This window comes from Meriones unguiculatus, chromosome 11 (assembly GCF_030254825.1).
Source record: "Meriones unguiculatus strain TT.TT164.6M chromosome 11, Bangor_MerUng_6.1, whole genome shotgun sequence".
In the NCBI taxonomy this organism is placed as follows: domain Eukaryota; kingdom Metazoa; phylum Chordata; class Mammalia; order Rodentia; family Muridae; genus Meriones; species Meriones unguiculatus.
The window spans coordinates 24,838,111-24,845,318 of NC_083359.1; the positions used below are offsets into that span (position 1 = coordinate 24,838,111).

The window sequence follows — 7,208 nt, forward strand, 5'->3', positions numbered from 1 at the left end:
TCATTGAGGGCAGACCAAATACTTGATGACAGTGGGAAACAGAAGAAGCATCCAAAAGAATAAAATGACATCAGTGAGGTAAAAAATTTTCAGGTGATTTTCTTTTTAAGTGGTGGTGGCTAATTTAGCCCCCTCCCTGTTCTGTTGTAGTGCCGCAAACCTTCACCAAGCGGAGTAGAAAAAGCTAGAAAGAGGGGCTTGAAGATGTTGGATTTTGACTCCTGATTTTGATGATGGATTTTGACTCCTGATTTTATTATTCCATTTCTTTTTCTACTGAAAGTAGTCTTGAGAGACTGGGAAGTGTGGCCTCCCAACACCAGACTCAGTGGGTGCTGGTTTTTTGTTGGAAGGAGTGGATGGTGCGTGGGGAAACGGATGAGGGCAGAAGAACCCGCTCTGCTGGTGGTCTTGGGTGGAGAAGATGAACTGCACTTCACAGAGCCTGGGGTGGCAGGGGAGGGGGTGAGGCAGGAATGACAAGCTGGGGATAGGGACTCACCTCAGTCCCCAGCTTCATCCTCTTCTAATGTTTCTCCACTGGGGGCATCCTCTGCAGTCTTGGAGGACTTCTTTTTCTGGGTTTTTCGACTTGCAGAACTCTGGAGCAGAGCCTTTAGCTCTGCATCCTGGACTTCCATCTCAGACTTGTAGAGGTCAGGCTCAAACAGACCACTGGTTATCAGCAAGGGGCCTTTGTGGATGAGAACTGGGCAACAAATTCACCCTCCTTCTCATAGAGAACATGAAACAGTTATAGTAACCCATGTTTGGCACACTCTGCCACACCCATTCAAGCCTTCTTCTCATCCTCAAATGCTCTTGACGTAAAGGGCATGACATCAAAACGCCTCTCCACCTCCCTGAAAATGGCACTTGAAGTTTTCGTTTTCAGGCCGTACTGTTTAGAGGGGTCTCCCATCCCGCGTCTTTAGCCTTGCCTTCTCCTGAGCTGACCAGGACAACCACAGCATAAACTTCATGTACCTGGAACTCTGCCCTTTCATGGTCCTTCTTCCGCTGCTCTGTAGGATTCTGGGATAATGGTTTTCTCTCCATCAGTCACACACTGCGTCAGCTGGTGTCACAGCCTACCTTCTGTTGGGGTGCAATTAAATGAGTGAGCAACTTTGTTCCAGGCTTCTGTCACGTGTGTGTTCTGGTTTGCAGGTTTGACCAGTCCTAAGGCAGCTTGGGTCCACAGGTGAGTAGCCTTAATGACATCTGCTTTCCACCCGGTCCCCTGGGTCCCCTGAGTGACACCAATTACAAAAGCATGAGCCACCTCAGCAATGAAGCCATCCACATAGACTCCAAGGTCGATTTTTTACCGTTGAGTAGGGTGACTTGGTAAAAAAGGAGAGAAGTGACATACACAGTTATTTACCGAAATGCTGGCAGGAAAAGCAATACCTTTCTTCATTTCCTTTTCTTCCTTGAAAGTTTTTCCTGTCTCTTCCATAATCATGGCATCACCCTTTCTCACACAGGCCCAGTACCGATACACCTGAGCTGGAAGCTGCCACCAAAGATCGATCGAAGTACCCGGTTGGCAATGTCGCCTCCACCCCCATCTTATACTTGGTCACAACCGGGTCCTCGGTCCTCGGCGGCGGGGCGGCGATAGTCAGCTCCTGCTGCTTGTCTTCACCCAACATCTTCCTACTACAGTTTCCCTTTCCCTGAGCTGCGGCCTCTGTCTGCCTTCCTAGCCACAAGCTGTAGCCAAAGTCTCTCAAAATGTGAGGAAGCAAGGGAGCTGGAGCAAGAATTTTTTTTTTAAACTAACAGCCTAACTCATCCCAAGTTAAATAAAAATGACCAGTTTATACATCCAAATAGCTCAAGAGCCTCCAACGGGATACGTCCTGATCCACATCATGATTGAGGGTTAGAAGGGTAGAGGCAAAGGCAATCTTAGACCCAGAGAGGGCGGCCCAGCAGTAACGTGACTCAGTAACATGACTCAGTAACATGACTCAGCAGGTAAAAGCACTTCTGAAATTCTGGCAATCTGAGTCCATTCCCTGGCAACCATGCAATTGTGGAATTGGAGAAACAAGTACAGAGGGGTATCCCCTGGCCTCCTCAAATAGGCCGTTGCTTGTGCATTCCCTACCCCCAACAAATCCCACACACACACACACAAATAATAAACAAACAAAAAAATAAATAAATAGATAAATAGATAAATGTAGCTGCCAGGGAAATAGTTCAGAAGTTAAGAGAACTTACTGTTCTTGTAGAGATGTAGATTTTGTTCCCAGCATCCACACTGGGCAGTTCACAAGGGCTTGAAACTCCAGGTCCAGAAAAACTGATGTCCTCGACTGGCATCCATTCTCTCCTTCATGCATGAGGTGCATGGGCCCATGAGCAGGGACACATACATACACATAAATTTAAAATAAGTAGTTTAAAACCAGGGAAACAACTCATTGTCTCTGGAAAACACTCCATAGGGTTAACACCAGATTCCCTGTCAGAAATTATGAAGGCCAGAAGGCAGTGGGATGTATTCTATATCCAGAAAAAAATTGTTTCACAATTGAAAAGAAATGAAGAGATTACAGAAGAAATTCTGGCAGAATTCATTACCTTTTGATATGCTATAAAAAAGCAGTCCTTCAGAAGAAAAAAAAAAAAGAGCATGAAACAGTAACTTTTATCCACACAAAGAAACTAGCATCACCTATAAAGATAACTACCCAGACAAATACAAAACACATAAAGATATTCTCCTTTATGTCTTTTTACTTTGGCATGGTTTAAAATGCTCTTTCATAAAGCAGCAACTACAGAGGTACATTGTTTGAGCAAATTCTATCTAAACATGGAATTGATGTGACACTAACAGCAGATAGCAAATGTTGACTGAAATGTGTAAGAACAAAGCTTTTGTATACCATTTTTTTTCTTTCTCCTACCAAATCATGGCAGAACTTTGCATACAAAAGTTCCCTACATAAATATGCTTTACATAAATAAGTTCCATAATTATACCATAGGAAACTCTTTAAAGATAGGAACTAGAAACTTAGAAGAGTTATATGATTCATTGAGGGTCCTACTTCCAACTCTATAGGATTCTTGTATATTAAACACTCAGGTGAGTTTATATGGCCATTTATAAATTGGATGATTTGGGTTTTGTCTGAACTTTTTGAGTTCTTTATGTATTCAAGATATTAATTCCTGCCACATGCATATTTGGCACTATTAGGGATTGTGATTCTTGCTTGTATTTTCATTTGACTGGGCCAAGTAAACTACTGTCTTAATTCACTTCCCGGTCCTCATTACTGCACACTCTTGTCATGGTGTGTAAGCCATTTATAATTCTTTTCTGTGAAAAATCTATCCTGTCCGTATGCTCTCTCCATATTTATAATATTAAGCCTCCATTAGTTCTGCTTTGAAAACTCGTTCCCAAGTTTTTCAAATGTATTTTTTTTGCTATAAAATTTTGTTTCTTTTAAAATTATGTTTCTATGTATGCTGGGCGCTGACAGGTCTGTGCATTTGAGCGCAGGTGCCCGGGGGACCAGAAGATCATGTCAGATCTTTTGGAACTAGAGTAGCAGCAGGGCTGTGAGCTGTCTATTGTGAGTACTGAGAACCAAACTCTTGTCCTTTGAAAAAGCGCTATTCACTCTTAACCACTGAAAGCTCTCTCCACCCCGCTGCTTTTGCTTTATGTTTTTCTTTTCTATTTTATCATGGCATTTTGGGAAGATAGGCCAAATTGATCATGATATTCCTATGACTTAAATAATTAGGTTTTCTGAATTAGTCTAAGTTTTTAATTGAAATTGTCAACCTGTCTAGGATTCACATTGGTGTAGGGCCTAAGAATCTAACTTTTATCTGTTATAGTTAATAACAACTGCTCTTCATTTATTGACTAACCTTTTCTAGGGCTGGTGTACCATAAGAAGATGCAGAGTATTTTTTCAAAGTCTTAAGGAAGAAGAATTTTAAGGAAAAAAAAAAACTCAGCAAATCCTAAAATTCAAAGAAACAGGTCTCTCTAAGGATTTAATATTTAATATACTCAAAATAGAATTCTGTTTATCAGCATTCCATGTTGCTTACAGAACCCTAACCCCTTTAGTCTCTGTTCAGGATGTTAACTCTTTGTTTCCTTGGGTATCCTTCAAACTACATCACAGGTAGTACTCCTTGCATCTGAATACAAACAGCCTAACTTCTGTTGTTCATCTCCTTCCCAAGTGTTATTGAAGTCACATGCCTCATGTTGTGCTGGGTACTGAGGACCCAAGGTTAAAGGGGGCACACTTAAATCTTCCTTCCCCTGACTTTGCACTTAGATGCATAAACTGATAGAGTGATTGAGGGTTTTCTGTTTTTAGCGGTTTTTATTATGTTAGATCGGGCATATGAGTTGCAGATGTGTGTATGAATGTGTATGAAGCATGTAAAACAAAATACACAACTTTCATGAAGTGCATAACTAACAAACACGAAGCATGATGGATGCTGTTGCCCCTCAAGTTTCCATCAGACCTGAGAGTTTACTCAAGCTCAATCTTAACAGCGATCACTGTGTGTCTAGTTTTTTTTTTTTTATGTTTTGTTTATAAACCATGGTCACCAGTGCTCTGTGCTTCTCAATCATTATAACTGCTAATATAATTTAAGTCTTTTTAAATTGGAATGGTGGTAACTGGAAAGAAGAATCAGAATAGGAAGAGGAGGGGATGGAAAATGTAAGTGAAATCAAGAACCTCTCATACCCTACAGCCATAAAAAAATATTTTATTAACTAATGATGATGGAAAGCTCACCACAGTCCAGTGCTTTAGATAATATCAGGAAGCTACTTCTCTGTTATTTTCAGCCATGTTTTTTTTTTCTTTTTCTGGCCTCTGGTTTTCTTCTTGCAAACGTTTATTATATGGAAGTAACTACAGAGTCATACCTCGTTGTTTAGCAACTCTGCTGGAAATAAAAGCACTTCTTGCCAGTATCTCTAGGACTTGTCTCTTAATTGGTTCTCCTGGGTCTCATAGTATCCCCACAGACATCCTAAAACCAAGTACCATGGCTTGACGAGGAAGATGTTTTCAGTGGGGACTGTGTGTCCTGTGACGTGGACACAGGCTGAGTGAGGAGGAAGAGGATGTGTACAGTTTCTCTTATCAGTTCTGTTCCCAGGGAGTGGAAGATGCTTCCACCACAGCAGATAGCCTAGAGTGACAGTGACAGGCCATCTCACCTCCCTGTCCTTCAAAATGAGAGTACTGCCTTGGCTCCAAACAAGCAGAGCTGTCTCAGAGAGGAGCATTAGGAAGGGTCTTTTGCGACATGCTTTCTTGCTGTTGAGAGACATGCCTTCCCCTTCCTCGGTAGCTACGAACACTGGAAAACTTCAAGTAGTCTTTACTTGCATTTTGTTTTGCCATCTGCCATTGACTGTCATATTTTACAAGTTAAGAAACATGTTATCTCTTTGTTTATTTTGTCAGTCTTTGATATTCTCTGGGGAGAGAAATTACATCTCTCTGTTTCTGTGGGATAGATTTAATCTGTTTGCTTGTCTCTTAGACTTACCTAACACCTTGTGGTTCACAGTCAAAGGTTTTTCTCTTTTCCTCAGTTGGTGACTAGAACAAATCCATCCCATATTTTAGAAAATGCAGATTTCTGGGTGCCTCAGATTGAAAGCTGAAAAATATAGATGCCTGAGTGGAGAGTGGAGAAGGCTTTTCAATATAAAAGCTCTGAAATATGTTATCTGTTACTCAAGTGATTTTAGATTAATCTATCAATATAAGCATTCAGGGAACCCATGACCTCACACTTTTGACCTTTCTATGGTTCCTGTCATTGCCTGTAGATTCCACGTTAATTCTCACAAACATCAAACAAGCACAGTCTAAGAGCGGGAGCTACATGGTTCATGTATACCTCCTGCAGCCAATGTCGACTTTGAGGTAACCCTTTAGGCTGACTTCCCAGGTGTTTAGACTTATTTCCTGGGTTGCTTTCTCATTAAGAACGTGATATTATGGTTAAGCTGTAACAGAAGAAGCTATGGACGAGCCGGATGCTCTGCTAGATCTGTTGGAGGCAAATCTATAACCTAAATAATTTCTTCTCACTTAAGGTTTAGTGGCATACACTGGGCTTGTTTAAGCTACTCTTATCTTGAAGTTGTTCAATTATTTATTCTTAGCCACGACACTATGTAAATTCTGTTCAACCAACTACGTATATGGCTTAGCCCAATCATTTTTCATCACTGGTAATGAAAAAATGATGACCTCACTAGATGTCTTCACCACGTTGGGGATGCAAAAGTTGAGTCTTCCAGTTCATAAATTCAGAAACCATCACCAGAAATTTGCTTCTTTGGGTCCCAGTAAATTCTACTACTGTAATTAATCTAAAAGTTAGAAAATAATGAAGGAATAGTTTAGTGAATATTAGAAAATTAATGGATTCTTTAAATCTCACAGCCTATACTTAGATCTAACTTAGTATAGATAAGTTATTGGAGCATTTAATTCATTGGAGCTTTTGGGAGAAATCCTATTATTCATTGTGTCATATACAAGTGAGGGACAACTGCAGCAGCATAAATTCTGAAGTCTGCCACAAATATCTTAGAATTAGTTTTTCATCCATGTTGCTGGATGTCTGACAGCTGAGTGTTTGCATTGTGGTAGGAGATGTTTATTGTTGTAAATTCTTAACTTAATACATTATTATTGAGAATAAGTTTTCATATGCTCTGGGTTGAGCTGGGGTTAGCAAAAGGGCAAAATATGTAAGACATGATTCCTGCCCTAGAGAGGGAGGTAAGACTAGCACAAATTAATGCTTGATATTTAAAATAGCATATTGTTAACAACCAAACTGAATGTAGAATAAGCTCTTGACATTCAACAGGGGTAGCTCTGGAGACCAATTGAATCCCCCGGTATGTACAATTTGATCATAAAATACATAAGCTGAGAGGGAAAACACTAACTGAAATTTGATTAGAAAGTTCAGCTCACTCAGATGTACCAGGGTGGCTCACGGGGACTTGCTAAAACATAGTTCAGATTCATAGCCTTGGCTAAGTCATTTTGAATTGGACATTCTGGGGGAATGTTAGGACTGCAAATGGCATGGTCAGTGTATATCCCACACAAGAGGTATGTGAAGGCCAGTGAGATGCCTCAGTATCTCATTAAAGT

At 40.6% G+C, this 7,208-nt stretch overlaps 1 pseudogene; it reads right to left on the reverse strand.

The window, feature by feature from the left end:
* Nucleotides 1–503: 503 nt before the first annotated feature.
* Nucleotides 504–1,658, reverse strand: LOC110548437 (proliferation-associated protein 2G4-like; annotated as a pseudogene).
* Between the last annotated feature and the right edge of the window lie 5,550 nt (nucleotides 1,659–7,208).